General features: G+C 39.1%; 1 long non-coding RNA gene across 3 annotated transcripts in view; it reads left to right on the top strand.

Moving 5' to 3' along the window:
• Nucleotides 1-16,868, top strand: part of LOC127501543 (uncharacterized) — a 71,561-nt gene extending 54,693 nt beyond the window's left edge. For 2 of the 3 annotated variants that reach the window (XR_007926629.1, XR_007926627.1), the window contains one exon: nt 14,146-16,746. This is a non-coding gene — a long non-coding RNA (uncharacterized LOC127501543). The other variant, XR_007926630.1, reaches the window with a different exon arrangement.
• Nucleotides 16,869-17,250: the final 382 nt, after the last annotated feature.

The raw sequence follows: 17,250 nt of genomic DNA, 5'->3' as shown, positions 1-17,250 counted from the left end.
CTGCGACCGTTGCGTACATCAACCGTCAAGGTGGTCTACGCTCCCGTCGCATGTCGCAACTCGCCCGCCATCTCCTCCTCTGGAGTCAGAAGCATCTGAGGTCGCTTCGTGCCATTCATATTCCCGGTGTGCTCAACCGTGTGGCCCACGAGCTATCACGAGCTGCGCGGCCAGGAGAGTGGCGACTCCACCCCCAGGTGGTCCAGCTGATTTGGAGAGAGTTCGGAGAGGCTCAGGTAGACCTGTTTGCCTCACCAGAAACCTCCCATTGCCGGTTGTTTTACTCCCTGTCCGGGGAACACTCGGAACAGACGCACTGGCGCTCAGCTGGCCCCGGGGCCTTCGCAAATATGCGTTTCCCCCAGTGAGCCTACTTGCACAGACCCTGTGCAAAGTCAGGGAGGACGAGGAGCAGGTTCTGCTAGTTGCGCCCTATTGGCCCAACCGGACCTGGTTCCCAGAACTCTCACTCCTCGCGACAGCCCCTCCCTGGCCCATTCCTCTGAGGAAGGACCTTCTTTCTCAGAGACGGGGCACTCTCTGGCACCCGCGTCCAGACCTCTGGAAACTCCATGTCTGGTCCCTGGACGGGACGCGGAGGTTCTAGGTGACTTACCCCCCGAGGTACTTAACACCATCGCTTCGGCACGTGCTCCGTCTACGAGACGGGCTTACGCCTTGAAGTGGAACCTGTTCGTCGAGTGGTGTTCTTCTCGTCGAGAGGACCCCCGAAGATGCTCGATCGGTGTCGTGCTTTCCTTCTTGCAGCAGGGGTTGGAGCGTAGGCTGTCCCCCTCCACCCTCAAAGTCCATACTGCTGCTATCTCCGCATATCATGACCACATAGATGGCAAATCTGTTGGTCAGCACGACCTGGTCGTCAGGTTCCTTAGGGGGGCGAGGCGGTTAAATCCTCCTCGTCCTCCCTCCATACCCTCTTGGGACCTTGCTCTGGTGCTGAGAGCACTTCAGATTGCTCCCTTTGAGCCCTTGCAATCAGCAGACTTAAAGATTCTGTCTATGAAGACTTTGCTGCTGGTTGCATTGGCCTCCATCAAGAGGGTAGGGGACCTGCAGTCTTTTTCGGTCGACGTATCGTGCCTGGAGTTCGGGCCGGGTGACGGCCATGTGGTACTGAGACCCCGGCCTGGCTTGTGCCCAAGGTTCCTACCACTCCCTTCAGGGACCAGGTAGTGAGCCTGCAAGCGCTGCCCTCGGAGGAGGCAGACCCAGCCCTGGCTTTGCTCTGTCCAGTTCGCGCTTTGCGACTGTACATAGACAGAACTCAAAGCTTCAGGACCTCAGACCAGCTCTTGTCTGTTACGGAGGCCAGCAGAAGGGAAAGGCTGTCTCCAAGCAGAGGATGGCCCACTGGATAGTGGATGCCATCGCCCTGGCTTACCAAGCTCAGGGCGTGCCCTGCCCGCTCAGGTTGCATGCGCACTCCACGAGAGGCGTCGCATCTTCCTGGGCGCTGGCTCGTGGCGCCTCGCTACAGACATGTGTAGAGCTGCGGGCTGGGCGACACCTAACACGTTCGCTAGATTCTATAGCCTTCGTGTCGAGCCGGTCTCCTCCCGTGTTCTCACCTCAGGTCAGAGGCACGGAGAGGCCCCGGCTTAGTGTCGGCTTGCTGCGCTTACATGCGCTTTTTTCTCCAGAGAGTCCCTACAAGGCAGACCCTGTTGAGTCCTCCGATCTCCCTTCGGCAGCCGACGTGGCGGAACGTCTGGCGCTAGGCCTATACTCCGTTGTATCCTTGAGAACCGGGTTTAGGCTGGGTACCATATGTGTGACCCTACTGGGATCCCATATGTCTAGTTCCACGGTTGCTCCTAAACGAAGCCCGTGTCTTTCCCTCTGGGAGAACCCACCTCTCATCGAGTTGGAGTCACCCCAGTTCTTCCATATGTAGTACAGCCTACGGGTTAGTCCATATGTACTTCTCCACTTAACTCCTTCGGGAAGGATGTGGCTTCCGCAGCGTTCCTTTCCCAGCGGAAGGGTACGCTTTCCCAGCGTTATCCAATAGTCTCACTGAATGGGTTTTGGGGAACAGCAGTGATTGACACTCTCTGTGTTAGCCCTGTCCCACCGTCCGTAGGCAAGGGGGTTCAGGTGGCTTACAACAGAGCGCTGGAAGAGGGCAGCCCCTGTGGCGCTTTGGTAGGGATTCCTATTCGTCGGTCTGTCCGACGTACGTCGAACGTGACCGACTGAATGGGAACGTCTCGGTTACAAAGGTAACCCTCGTTCCCTGAAGGAGGGAACGGAGACGTACGTCCCGTCGCCACAGTCGCTGTACCCCGCTGATGCTGCCGCCTATCCGGTTCGGCTCCTCAGCGAAAACCTGAAGATGCAACGCACCTGCTGCTCGTTATATACCCGCGCTGCGAGGCGAGCAGCTGATGCATATGATTGCATGCCAATGTGCATTGGCTCGTTGTAGTTACACTCGAAGTAGATTGGCCTCTCTAGCGAGATTCCTATTCGTCGGTCTGTCCGACGTACGTCTCCGTTCCCTCCTTCAGGGAACGAGGGTTACCTTTGTAACCGAGACGTTTTGTTTGTTTTGTTTTGTTTTGTTTTGTTTTGTTTTATTTTATTTTATTTTATTTTATTTTTTGTTTTTTTTTTATTTTTTTAAAGTTGTCAGCCACCGCTAAATTTTTTTGTAAATTTCACAATTTAATGGCCCCCCAGAATTTTTTTTTTTTTTTTTTTTTTTTTTGCATGAATATCTGAACATGCAACATATATATAATATATATACTTTGATCAAAACACAGTAAAAAAGCAATGCTTTTATCACTTGTTTCTGCTCCTTTTTTGCCTGTGTTTTGATCCAGAGATTCTGTACTCTTGCTATTTTTAAAGGGTTAGTTCACCCAAAAATGAAAATTCTGTTAATTACTCACCCTCATGTCGTTCCACACCTGTAAGACCTCCGTTCATCTTCTGAACACAAATTAAGATATTTTTGATAAAATCCCATGGCTCAGTGAGGCCTCCATTGCCAGCAAGATAATTAACACTTTCAGATGACCAGAAAGGTACTAAAGTTATATTTAAAACAGTTCATGTGACTACAGTGGTTCAACCTTAATTTTATGAAGTGACAAGAATACTTTTTGTGCGCCAAAAAAACTAAATAACGACTTTATTCAACAATATGTAGTGATGGGTGATTTCAAAACACTGCTTCGTAAAACTTCAAAGCTTTACGAATCTTTTATTTCGAATCAGTTGTTCGGTGCGTGTATCAAACTGCCAAAGTCACAGCCCCCAGTGGTGAACCACTGAAATTTCGAAACACTTATGACATAAAGAAGCCTTGTTTACTGAAATCACGTGGCTTTGGCGTGAAAAGATTTGTAAAGCTTTGAAGCATCACGAAGCAGTATTTTGAAATCGCCCATCACTGGATATTGTTGAATAAAGTCGTTATTTTGTGTTTTTGGCACACAAAAAGTATTCTCGTTGCTTTATAACATTAAGGTTGAACCACTGTAGTCACATGAACTGTTTTAAATATGTCTTTAGTAGCTTTCTGGGCATTTGAAAGTTTAAATTAATTTGCTGTCAATGGAGGCTTCACTGAGCCATCGGATTTTATCAAAAATATCTTAATTTGTGTTCTGAAGATGAACGAAGGTCTTACAGGTGTGGAACGACATGAGGGTGAGTAATTAATGACAGAATTTTCATTTTTGGGTGAACTAACCCTTTAAGGCCCTGTACACACTAGTGCGTTTTAAAACGCATAAGTTTTGCTACGGTTACGCCTGTCATCTACACTACGCCTGTGTATTTGAACCTTGAAAACAGAGACTTTCGAAAACGCTGCAGACCCCATTTTAGTTTGAAAATGCCGGGGTTGCGTTTCAGTATAAACGGACCAAAACGGAGACTTTTGAAAATGATGGCGTGGCTGCCCATGTTCACTCTGCATATCCTTAACAACCGTGTAAACAATAACATGGAGACTGAACTGCAATCTTTGCTGGCTTTGTTGTCATTTTTAGCAGCTGTTGTCATTTCTGCATTTTTTTTTAATAGTGCAGCTATTTACATGCGCAAGAGGCAACTGTTCACACTTCTACGCGCATGCCCAGTGTGCATGAACGGTCATGTGACATGCGTTTTCGGTCGTGTAGTGTAGACGGAGATCGTTTTTGAAACGCTGTGGAAACGCCAGTGTAGACGACGAGGATCGTTTTCATTTTAAAACGCCATTTTAAAACAAAAATGCACTAGTGTAAACGGGGTAAACTAAAACCAATGATTTAGATCATCTAGCACTGACTCAAACGGATAGTTCACCTAGAAATGATAATTCTGTCATAATGCACTCCCCCTTATGATGTTCCAAACCTGTATGACAGGTATCTCAGTGAGTTTTTTTTTTTTTTTTTTGTCCATATAATGGAAGTCAGTGGCAGTATTTTGTTATCTATTGCAGAGACATGAAGTGATTTTATGTGTTCAGTTTCTTTTTGCAAATGCAAATATGTCCAAGGTGTCACCCTGGCAGTCTCGGCCTTTGCATTTGCACTGTATGATTATATTTAATCTTCTGTTCCCAGTCCATATTGGGTGAGGTCCCAGTCTCCACGCTGCCTGCGTGAAATTGGTGTGCATGAAATTGTGAGGGGAGAGAGTGAAAAAAAATTAAAAATAGGAAAATAAAATACAGTCTGTGAGTCCCTTTAGGCTGTGTATCCTGTGTAGTTTACCAAACTCACAAATCCAATTTCAAAATGGTATTTGCTGGTTACAAGCACATGACCTTGAAATTGGATAGATATGCTGCACTACAGGCCTTTTCTGCACTCTATGCTTATCCACGGTTGACTGTTGGCTCATTTTGGTCCGGATCATGAAGTGAGCCGCCACATGATCCTGGAAGTGTCTCCACGGCATTGCTGGTGTGTTATAGTACAGTGCCACACTTCATTTGGAGGAACATGTGAATGGCCTTCAAATTCAACATCATGGGAATAGAATGCCCACACTTTTCAGTATAATGAAATGGTTGTCAACCTCTAAAATGACGAGAAAGCACAAGTCGTATGGAGTACTTTTATTATACATTTATGGTGCTTTTGCATCTTTACATTTATATTACATTTGGATGGGTGAAATGCAGAGCACAGATTCCGAGTATGAGACACCATACACATCATGTCACTTTCACTTTACACCTCTAAAGGACATGAGGTACCTAAAGCCTCCTGCAGCTCCACGGAGAGGTGTCAGTGCCCCGTGTTGCCTTATTATAATTCAGGATGGCACTCCAGCACAAGTGTCACTCACTGAAAGTGTGTGGGTCTTGTTTTTCGTTTCTTGTGAAAAGATGAAAAGTTGGTTGAATGCAGCCTTCTGACATGTTTTCCTTTATCTGCTTAGCCTACTTTTACTATTATTTCCAGTGGCAACTGAGGTCAAAATCCTACACTATACACATTTAGACTAAGGGTTTAAGGTTTGGCCTAGTTAACCCATGTTGGTAGATGCCGTAACTACTCCATTCATCCATCCATCCATCTATATATATATATAATTTATTTTTTTATTTTTTTAAGGATTTTAAAAGTCCAAAATAGACTTGTCTCTGTTGCCTTTGATGTCACAGCTCAGGACAGTCTCTAGTGAAGGGTTTGGGACTGTTTGTTCTTGTGGTGCATCAGCCAATCAGTGTTGTCATGATGTAATTTTAAAAGAGTAATTATGCTGCGTTCAATTTGTATCATAATTACTGCAATTATGAGATGACAAATCTGAGATTTGACTTTGAACACTTTCTGAGTCTGAGGACGTGAATAGCTCATAACACCAAAATGGCTCCAAGTGCAGCTTTGTTGTCAGTGACATCCGAATATTTAATCTCTTCGTTAATCTTTTAATTCACTTTTCTATGTTTTAGTAAAATGGATACGGTTAAAGAAATAGATCACTCATTGTAATCTGAAGGAGCAAAAAAATATATGTGTACAGGTTTCTGATTAAGTTTATCATTTTGTTTTAATACAGGTCAGAAAGTTCAACATGACGTAAATATGGAAGCTTGTTTCCGCACTGGATAAAAAATAAAGGTGAAGTCAGAATTGCAAGTTTATATCTCATAATTCTGACTTTATATCTCACAATTCTGACTTTATTTCTAGCAATTGCAAGTTTGTTACGCAATTCTGACTGTAAAACTCGCAATTGCGAGTTTATATCTTGCAATTCTTACTTTTTTCTCTGAATTGCAAGATATAAACTCACAAGTGCGAGAAAAAAAGTCAGAATTGCAAGTTTATATCTCGCAATTCTGACTTTATATCTCACAATTCTGATTTTAATTCTTGCAATTGCGAGTTTATATAATTGGATATGAACCAATTGCAAATGGATATAAACTCGCAATTCTGACTTGTTTCTCACAATTGTGAGCTTATATCTCGCAATTCTGACTTCTTTTCTCAGAAATGTGAGATATAAACTTGCAATTGCAAGTTATAAAGTCCAATTTAGAGGAAAAGTAAGACTGACTTTATTTCTCAGAATTGCAAAATGTAAGAAAGTAAGAAGAAAAGAAAAAAATAAGAATAAAAAAGTCAAAATTGTGAGATGAAAAGTCAGTTATCTTTTAAATTGTTTTATTCTGTGGCAGGAACAAGCTTGAGCTTCCATATGTAAACGCCCATGAGCCACAGTGACAGATTTCAAATAACATTCTTCAGAGGCTCCTGCATCAGCCGGGCTGTGTCACTGAGGTGAATGGGAATGCTAGCAGATAGCTTTCTACAGGTATTGTAGACCTCTTTGGTTCAGACAAACAATCACATGAAATAAACTGTAAGTATAGAGTAGTATGTCTGTGGCTGTAGTGAGTCTCATCATCATTTCAGGCTCTGAGACTGTTGTGGCCCTAAGCTTGTTAGCAGTCCTGTCAGCGGGCCGTGTGCACTGACCTGTCCAGATGCTGGACACTCTGTTTGGGGAGCAGGTGTGACATGCGCCACAAAGAATACCCAGCTGTCCGATCCCGGTCTGTCATCCTTGTACTTCATATGACGTTTACTGACAGATATGTGTGCGCATGCGTGTTTTGTGTACTGCTGAGATTAATTGTTTCTCCATATCGTTAAACAAAAGACTCACAAATACGCTGACAATCTTGGTTTTTCACCTCACTGCACACTGCATATCAAGTCACCAATATGAATAGATTTTGAATGTACAAAACCAATATTTCCAGCATGACTGTAACCTTTGATTTACTCGCAATCAAATGGGTCAACAAATTAAGTCAGCTTTTTAAAGTGCAGGCAATCAATTAAAATTTGTAATCAAAGTAATTACATGAAATTAATGGAATTAATGTCATATTGTATTTTAATATTCAATTATTTTAGGAGACAATAACATTGAATACACATTACAAAAGGTCATATTGCTTTATGCAGGACGCAAATTACGTAAGTTTTAATTTCTTTTGTTTCACAGTTATCTTGTTCTGTCATTCTATCACTAGTTTTTGCAAAATTACCCCCATTTATACAATTTATAAACTGCACTCTCTCTTTATCACAATCGACAGATCATCATTAAAATAATAATAATGCATTGTTTATTTGCCATGTTATTGATATTCAGGAGGCCTTTCTTTATTACTCTGTGTCGTTGTGATAATAGGATTATTTGCAAGTGTAATATGCACAAAGGGGGCAAGAGTTGCTGAATGGCTAATTGGAACCTTTTATTTCTGCACACAGCAATTATGATCAATCTAAGGTTGCTGGGTGGGTTCCAGAGGCCCTGGGACCAAAAATGATTGTTTGTGGATGCTTAAGTACATTGAATGAAAGTGTACATGCGTGTGAGAGTGTCACATAAAAGCAAGTAGGTTTGTCGATGTACAGGTCAAAGACTGGTTTCATTTAGCTCGCGTGTCTGCATGCATTGACTTGTGTTCTTACTCTGCGCATCTTCTCCACACCTTTGTATGCACAGTTTGACTACTGACTGACACAATAACAATGTATTGTATTCATGATCACAGATGTGTAATGTACCTGTCAGGGATATTCTTTGTGTGCTGTTAACACGTCAGTCTGATTTTATGATTGTATCTTTCCTTACTGAAAGCTTAATAATAGGGGTAGTTCACACAAAAATGAAAATTCTGTCGTAATTTACTCACCCTCCAAACCGTATGACTGTTTCTTTTTGAAGAATGTTTCATCTGTTTTTATCTATTCAACGAAAGTCAGTGGGCTTCAAAACAACCCCAGTAAATTTCTCAAAATATCTTCTCAAATGGTTTTGGGGGAGAATCAACATAAAGTGTTAGCAGATATTAAGCAGACAGTTTACTAATACTCTAATAAGAGTTGGTAAACATGTACTTGCAAAGTTGCTTATAGTTAGTTAAGTGGACCATCAAAATAAAGTGTTACCAAAAGAAGACCGTTTTATAGATTGAGGATTAAGAGTTGTGAAGTGTAATTGCTAGCATTATTTGCTCCACAGGATAAAATCAGCATCTGGTTTGTTCCCTTTATGTCCCTGTCACTCATTCATCCATCCTAGCAGCTGTACCCATGCAGTGATTTTGTAGCTGATTTCTAAAGGTTTGTGTGATGTTGAGATCTTGCTGTCATTCTCTGTTAGCTGGTGTCCAGAATCCATCCTTAGATGTGAACATCCTTCATCAAGTCTCTTGAAGCTTAGTAGGCGTATCTTTGACATGGCAAATATGTAAGGATGTGTGACAAAGCTGCTCACCATCATGGTCTACTGAGACACTAAAACATTACAAAACCTAGTAAGCTGTCTATTGCCTAGGCAGCTGTCTTCCAAGGGAACATCCTAACTGTCATGGAACCTCATAAATGATGGATTTGGGACACATAAATAGTATTCCTCACAGGAGACTCAATATTTATTTCAGTAGTGTTTGCCATTGGCAAGTTGCTAAGCTAACAGCGAAATACTCTTAATAAGCACAAAAATATTGGGTAAAATGATACTTTTTTATTATACTATAATTTTGACTTGCATATAAGATTTAGAATGCATTATTTGATTGATTTATTCACAAAGGATATGCCTTAGAATTTGTCTAAAATATAGTACTTAACTTAATAGGGAACTTAACCCTTTCCCTGCCAGCGTTTACTAAAAAAGTAGCTTCAACCCGCGGACATGATAAACAACCCACGGAAACAGTGTTAAAGTATCCCAATTCCGCAAGAAAACCGCGAACTTGGCAATACTGAACGCAAGGCAGTTTAGATTTATATGCTGTTGAGTGTTGCAACTTCTATCGGCTAGTTCTGGATTATGCAGATCTTCTTCTTCACTTGTTTTTGTATCCGGAAATGCTGTACTCTTTCAGAAGATCCATAACAGCGCCCCCTACCGTATAATAGTAAAAACGCAGATTACCGGAAAATCTCATCAGTGCCGGGAAAAGAGTTAAAGGGTTAGATCACCCAAAAATGAAAATAATGTCATTTATTATTCACCCTCATGTCGTTCTGTAGCCGTAAGAATCTTTGTGAAGAATCTTCATCTTCGGAACACAAATTAAGATATTGTTGATGAAATCCGATGGCTCAGAGAGGCCTCTATTGAGAGCAAAGACATTCAAACTCTCAAGGTCCATAAAGGTACTAAAAACATATTTGAAACAGTTCATGTGAGTTCAGTGGTTCTATCTTAATATTATAAAGCGACAAGGATACTTTTTGTGTACCAAAAAACCCCCAAAATAAATACTTTTCAACAATATCTGTATATGGGCCGATTTCAAAACACTGCTTTAGAGCTTTACAAATTGAATCAGTGAATCGGAGCGCCAGAGTCACATGATTTCAGCAGTTTAGCCGTTTGATAGGAGATCCGAATCACTAATTCGAAACAAAAGATTCATAAAGCTCAGAAGCTTCATGAAGCAGTGTTTTGAAATCGCCCATATAGGTATTGTTGAAAAGTCGTTATTTTGCACAAAAAGTATTCTTGTCGCTTTATAATATTAAGATAGAACCACTGTACTCCCATGAACTGTTTCAAATATGTTTTTAGTACCTTTATGGACCTTGAGAGTTTGAATGGCTTTGCCTCACTGAGCCATCGGATTTCATCAACAATATCTTAATTTGTGTTCCGAAGATGAACGAAGGTCTTACGGGTGTAGAATGACATGAGGGTGAGTAATAAATGACATTATTTTCATTTTTGGGTGAACTAACCCTTTAATTAAGAGGCTTACCTGTTTGAACAGCTTTTGCTGCTCTAGCCTATGATCCCTTAAAATGCTGCCTCTGTCAGCTCTGTATGTTTTGAAATGGAGCATATGTGTAGGGACTGTGGGATGTGCATCCATAATCAGAACCACAAACAGCTACAGTATGGACTGGCCTGAGACATTCTTGGTGCACATCAAAACAAGCTGTTTTGGGCACTAGATGTGGATTTCCCTCCATGCACAATTTATATGTTCATAGATTCTGTCATGTTTGATTCTAGCTAAAAATATTGTTAGACATGATAAACTCCATTTTGGGAGTTTAAATTATTTCCTTAATATTGATAGGTGTACAGATAAAGCCAAAGCCTGATATCACCTTGGTGGGTTTTAGATGATAGCCTATTTAAAGGGTTAGTTCACCCAAAAAATGAAATTTCTGTCATTTATTACTCACCCTCATGCCGTTCCACATCTGTAAAACTTCTTCGGAACACAAATGAAGATATTTTTCTTGAAATCTGAGAGGTTATCTTTTTTTATCCCCCATAGAAAGCAGTGTAATTACCACATTCAAGGTCCAGAAAAGTAGTAGAAACATCGTTAAAATAGTTAAAGTGACTAGCTAAAATAAATGGAAGCAGATGAGACCAGAATACCTTGACACAATCAAGTTACAATGGCCGCACCCGTTCTTACATTAAAAATAAGGTTAATATTAATGTGCTGCTTTCATTGAAACACAGACACACACACACACACACACACACACAGAGAGAGAGAGATTGGAGATTGCGCCGTGCACACACCAAAACATTCAAGAGCACAGAAATTTATCAACACTGCCCCATAGCTTTTATTAATAAAATAGCATAATTTTTACCCTTCTGGTCAATTATTGCACTGCAAACATCAATAGCAAATTGTCATTGCTGGCCAATTACTATGGTATAAGTGGAATAATTCAGGCTAGCTGTGCATTAAACAATTCGAATGCACTCTGTGGTTCTTTGCCTTCATCTTGTGCATTAAATTTGTTTATAATTTTAAACCATAATTGTTGTTTGCTAGAAACCTTTGATTAACTTGACCTCTTTTACATTATAATGTTACATCAAAGCCTCAATTTTTCCATATTGTGATTTGGCCTGTTAGTGCCTTAGTGGCATTTTTGAGCATTTGGATAAATACTGTGTTTCAGCCTTACATTCTGTGATTGGTTTGGCTTTGTGGAACATTAGGACACTGTGAAGTACATCTGCAAAATTAATCACTTACTACAGCGAGTACAAACTCCCAGCACTGAATAAAGACCACAAACAGCTGGAGAGAGAAAATAGCCTACTTTACCAAAAACTATCTCATATGCTAGTCATGTTGGTAAGAAAATGAACTGAGACAAAAAATGTGTTGAAAAAGAAACTAGCATAAGTACTGCATGCAATTTAAGCAATGTGTGCGTAAAGCACACAAACGGCAAGCAAGATGCTAATTATTCTATCACGATGAATATGAAAATTACAGATGATTATGTGCATAAAACCAGAAATGTAAAGCACTTAGATTTCCTGAAAACAAAATGATCATGTTTACATTTGAATATTAAGCAGGGCTGTGGCTGTCATCTTACAAACAGAAGTTGACATCTGTGAATAGACAGAAGGCTGTACGAGTGTGTAATGTAAACTTAATGCATGTCAAAGCTTTCCACAGACGCAAACAAGGGAATCCTAAATCTGCAATTTAAATTCAGAGCTGGGTTCGACCGAGAGTAATTAAACCAGCCTGTGATACTGTTCCCATTGTCCTGATGGGGTAATTATTTGGATGCAAATGACAGTAAACAATATGCTGCAAAAAATCAGCATCACTTCAAAGAATAAAACTGCTGACTGCTCAACTGTTGGCACAAAAGCTTGGGTGACTTTTTAAATGAACTTGATAGATGTTCCCCCATCTGACACGGCTGTAGGGAGTGATAGATGGATGTGTTTGCTGTAATATTTCTCGTCAGTTGTTCTGGATGTGCTGTTATACACTCCGTCTTGTCAAGTGGCGTTCATGTTTGCTTTGTATCATGTTGAACTTGAGAAGAACAAGTGTGATGTTGCGTGAATCCATGCCATCTGTCTTTCACCAATTTTTCAGAAATATCATATCCGCTTTTTTGTTTCCAATGACAAACATTCCATTTCATGAAGGAACACTGGTGTTAAAAATCCCAGACAGTTTTTTTTATTTTATCAAATAAAATGTCACAATATAAAATAGGGATAAAACTTTAGTTTAGGGTTCAATTCTCACTATTAGTTAGTTGCATATTACTAGGATGTTGGCTGTTTATTAGTACTTATAAAGCACATATTAATGCCTTATTCTGCATGACCATATTCTACATCCCTTAACCCTACCCAATACCTAAACTTAACAACTACCTTAATAACTATTAATAAGCAGTAATTAGGAGTTTATTGAGGCAATAGTCATAGTTAATAGTTAGTTAATTAATAGTGAGAATTGGACTCTAAAGTGTGACCAAATTGGTAACACTTTATTTCACTTTTCATTCTACTTACTATAATTAACTGTCAACTAGCAGTCATTAGTGTATTAGTAGACTATTTGCTTAATATCTGCTATACACTTCATTTTGATGCCCCCAACAGACATTCTACTGACAATAAGTAACTTTGCAACTACATGTCAACTTATTCTACTTACCCGAACCCTAACCTATCAGTCTACTCTAATTGCAGTTAGTTGACTTGTAGTTGCAAATTAATGACATTTAGTTGACACGTAGTTGAAAAGTTACTTAGTAGAATGTCTAAAGTGGACTGTGAAAATAAAGTGTAACATAAAATGTTCACTTTAGCCCTTGAAATGGTCAACGATGAAATGTCAAAATCACTGTTTTCATCCAAAACGGCAACTCGATGAGCTGTTGAAATTGTTGTTAAGAATAATTTATGAACATTTCATTTGGTAATGTCATTGTTAACATTCAGTTTTGGCTTGGAACTGATCAAATAGTCTACTACAGCCCTGGGGTGCGTTTCCCGAAAGCATCGTTAGTCAACTATGGTCGTAAGTCCCATTGAACTCTATTGGTAACGACAGAACTTGCGACCATAGTTCGCTTTGGGAAACGCACCCCTGATCTCCAGATCAAAATTTATGCGGTTCCCGATTTCGATGAAAGGAGAAAAGAGCTTAACACAAAAGGTTTAACTTGAGATTTCCATAATAAAACTGTTTAATCCACACGCACAATTCTAGTCTCTCATAAGAACTTGTTTAAACAAAGAGGAGTTCAATGCGTGTCATTCTTGGGAGTGCTGCTCTTTAAGCTTTATCTTGATCCCTTTCAGTGATTTCAGAGTGAATACAAAGGGAATAAACGGATGAGAGTGAATGGACTGATATTAACCATAGAAAATAGCATTAATCAGTGTCTTGTCCCTCTTTGATTCAGCTTCTTTATAATATTTAATTACACTTTATTTTGATGGTCCACTTCAGCCATTCTACTAACCATAAAAAACTTTGCAACTACATGTCAACTAACTCATTAATTTGCAGCTACATGTCAACTAACTCTTGTTAGTGTATTAGTAGACTGTTAGTTTAGGGTTGAGGTAAGTTGACATGTACTTGCAAAGTCACTTATAGTCAGCAGAATGTCTGTTGGGAGCATCAAAATAAAGTGTTAGCAGATATTAAGCAGTTAATATTGACATGTAGTTGCAAAGTTACTCATAGTTAGTAGAATGCCTAAAATGGACTATTTAAAAAATCCCTTTTTTCCCCCCTTACATTATTTCCTTTCTCCGCAATATAATCACACTGCTTCCCTACATTAGCAGTGTCAGAGAACTCTCATGTTAATCCTCTCTTTCTCTCAGTATTTTCATCTCTTGGCCACCTGGGTACCTGAGCCCATCGGGCTGGAACAGCAGTCTGACCGCGGTCACGCCCAGGGGAAGCGGTGACGGCACGGAACCATCTCTCACTGCACACCTGTCATGTGTTTCCCACCTCTGGAGAAAAAGAGACAGAGACAAAGAAACAGGCGGATAGAGAAAGAGTAGAAATTGTTTGGAAAGAATAACTTTGCATTAGCTAATACCATTTTTTTTTTCCTCAGTGAAATAAATGGATTACACTTTATTTTAAGGTGTCACTGTTACAGTGTAATTATGCATTTAAATACTGAGTGATAATAATTAACTTAATGTACTTACTATAGAATTAGAGTTAAGATTGGGGTTTGGTTTAGGGTTAGTTGCATGTAATTATGCATAATTGATCATTATTACTACAGTAGCTACATGTAAGATGTATAACAAGGACACTGTAAAATGAAGTGTTACCAATAAATGTACTATATTTTAGTTTGATAATGTTTTTTATTATTTAATATTTTGTATTTTAGGGGATTTTATGGTACTAAATTATATTTATGGAATAGTTATGATCCATTTATTACCTGTTAATCAATTTTTGAGCATAGACCTGAAAATGAAATTTCCAAATTAAACTGTTGTAAATCTTGAATGCTTTAGAGAACATACTCAGGTTTGGTCTGTTTTTAAAGAAGACACTTGGTGGATTATTGCTAAAGTGAAAAAAGTGAAAAAAAAGTGAAAAAAAAAAAAAAAAAAAATTTTTTTAGGTTTACTATTATGAAAAAATGCATAAAAATACTATTTTTAAAGTTGAAATGAAATATATATTTTCCAAAACATGTTTTTACTCTAAAACTGAAAGAAAAACAAAGCCATAATTCTAAACAAGTTGTGTTCCAAATTTGAGGTTGATATCTCAAAAAATGAGCTTTCAGTAAAATTTAGTTTGGATGCATTACCAAACATTTTCACTATATGAAATTTGCTTCCTATTTGTTTCCAATGCGGCCATTTTTGACCGCAAACAGTACAAGTGTGACTATTTTTTTTCAGGATCATTTAACCTTTTCGAATCATGTCCATGATTTTGTGTGTTTACATAGCAAGTGCCAAAACCTTTCCCAATTTTTGTACCATTTCATTGAACGATGAACCACCAAAACATAAATTTTTTTGGTTGAAGAGCACCATGGGGTTAAAAAAAAAAGACAAAAAAAAAAAAAAAAAAAAAAATGAAGTACATGCTAAATACACGTTAGTGACTGAACTGCACCAAAAGGTTAATAAAACAGAGGCAGACTATATTACCACAGAGGAGGGGGGTTCCTATTAATTTGGCAGAATTAATTGTGTTTTCAGATCCGCAAGGTCCATATTAAGCAGTGTTCCAATATTTACAGTCCATTGTAAGTTAAACTAAAATGACAAATTAAATGTTGGGATTATTTGAACTGTACAGCTCATTAATTTTTTGTTAGGCTAATCATCAGATATTAAACGTGGCGGTACAGTGTTTTACATCTGGCTCTAAAACATTCAAGACACCTGAAAACAATATGAACCGTAACAGATGCGACAGACAACTGGAACAAATGTGCTTTTCGCTTAAAAGGATATTTTAATGCCACAGGCTCTCTCTGTCTTTCTCTTTTCCTCTCTCGGATGGTCCGTACACAGTCATTCTGGCTGGGTGACAAATTGAGTTAATTTTCCAGGCTTCCAGGGAATGCCGGTGGATCCTGTAAGGAAAGGGCACAGGGCATCACATATGAGCACAAGACATAATCTCCCAACGCATGTGAGCTGGATCACATCATGCTTGTGTTGGCTGTGTGCACCTCACTTCACTACAGCAATCAGAGAGCTGGAAATCAAATGGTGGAAAATGGAAATTGTAGATGGGTTTTTTTTTCTGCTGGAGTATCGTTATGAATAAAAGATCAGGGAATTATTCAGTCTTATGGGGGTTTATATATGTTTCATGTGTCTCTGTATTTGTTAGTATGCATGTAAGAGCATGTGGGTGCGTAGATAGCAAAAAGTCGGAGACATTTTTATTCATTTCCTTCGCACAGTTAATTTCAACAAACTGGTTCAAAAACAGATTTATTTTTATCATTTGGTTCTTGGAACTACCTGCACGACATTTTATGCATTCATTTTATTTTATTTGTATTGATTTATTTATTTTGTTGTTGTTTTTTTTTGAAGAAGAATAACATAAAACATTCATTTAAAAACCGCAGTCTTTCAGTGAGGAATGCTATGGGTCAGGTTCTTGTTTGGTCTTGTTTAGTTTTATCAGCTTAATAATTAGTGTAAATTGTTTGCATATGAAATTAATTTATCTGCATTATTACAGTTTCCACCCTGTTTCTGTACCAGCTCAATATTGTTATTTTAGTGAATTAATGAATTAAATGTATTTATTAAAAAAAATATGTATGTGTATTATACAAACTTTGATGTTGCTACCTTAAAAACCAGATGCTATCAGTGGAAATCAATCAAAGAGAGAAATTCAAATTCAAAACATATCTGAAGAAGACAGACTTAAGGCCAAGACAAAAAAAGAGGTCATTTTGATTTTTTATATATTTTTTTAGCCTACAGATCTCCAGCATAAAAGGAAGAGAAAGAGACAGAATGAGAGAGGATCCAGAAGGATGACACCAAGGACCTGCAGAGGGAGGCATTATGTAAAGTGGATAATAAAAGGGTTATATGAACACCTGAGTACGTCTGATGTTTTTAAACACACCATCTGAGGCCTCTTAGCATGAGAACACAGTAGTTTATGAGCAGAGGCAGTCAGCCGTAACATACCTCACGCAGAACGCATAACTCTCACTTACCTAAACATGAAGAGCTGGATATATCCTTATTTTTCAACCGGACGTCATACATACATTATTTATACAGTACATGCATATGGATAATCGAGGCGCAGCAAGCAGTGCAAACCCCTGCTAAAGACAATAAAACATACAAATCTTAGGTAACACTTTAGTCCGCTTTAGACTATAAGTAACTTTGCAACTACTGTACATGTTAACTAGCAGTCATTAGATTATTAGAAGACTGTCTGCTTAAAGGCACAAT

The sequence above is a fragment of the Ctenopharyngodon idella genome, chromosome 19, assembly GCF_019924925.1.
Source record: "Ctenopharyngodon idella isolate HZGC_01 chromosome 19, HZGC01, whole genome shotgun sequence".
In the NCBI taxonomy this organism is placed as follows: domain Eukaryota; kingdom Metazoa; phylum Chordata; class Actinopteri; order Cypriniformes; family Xenocyprididae; genus Ctenopharyngodon; species Ctenopharyngodon idella.
This window is presented reverse-complemented; position numbering and strand designations above follow the sequence as displayed.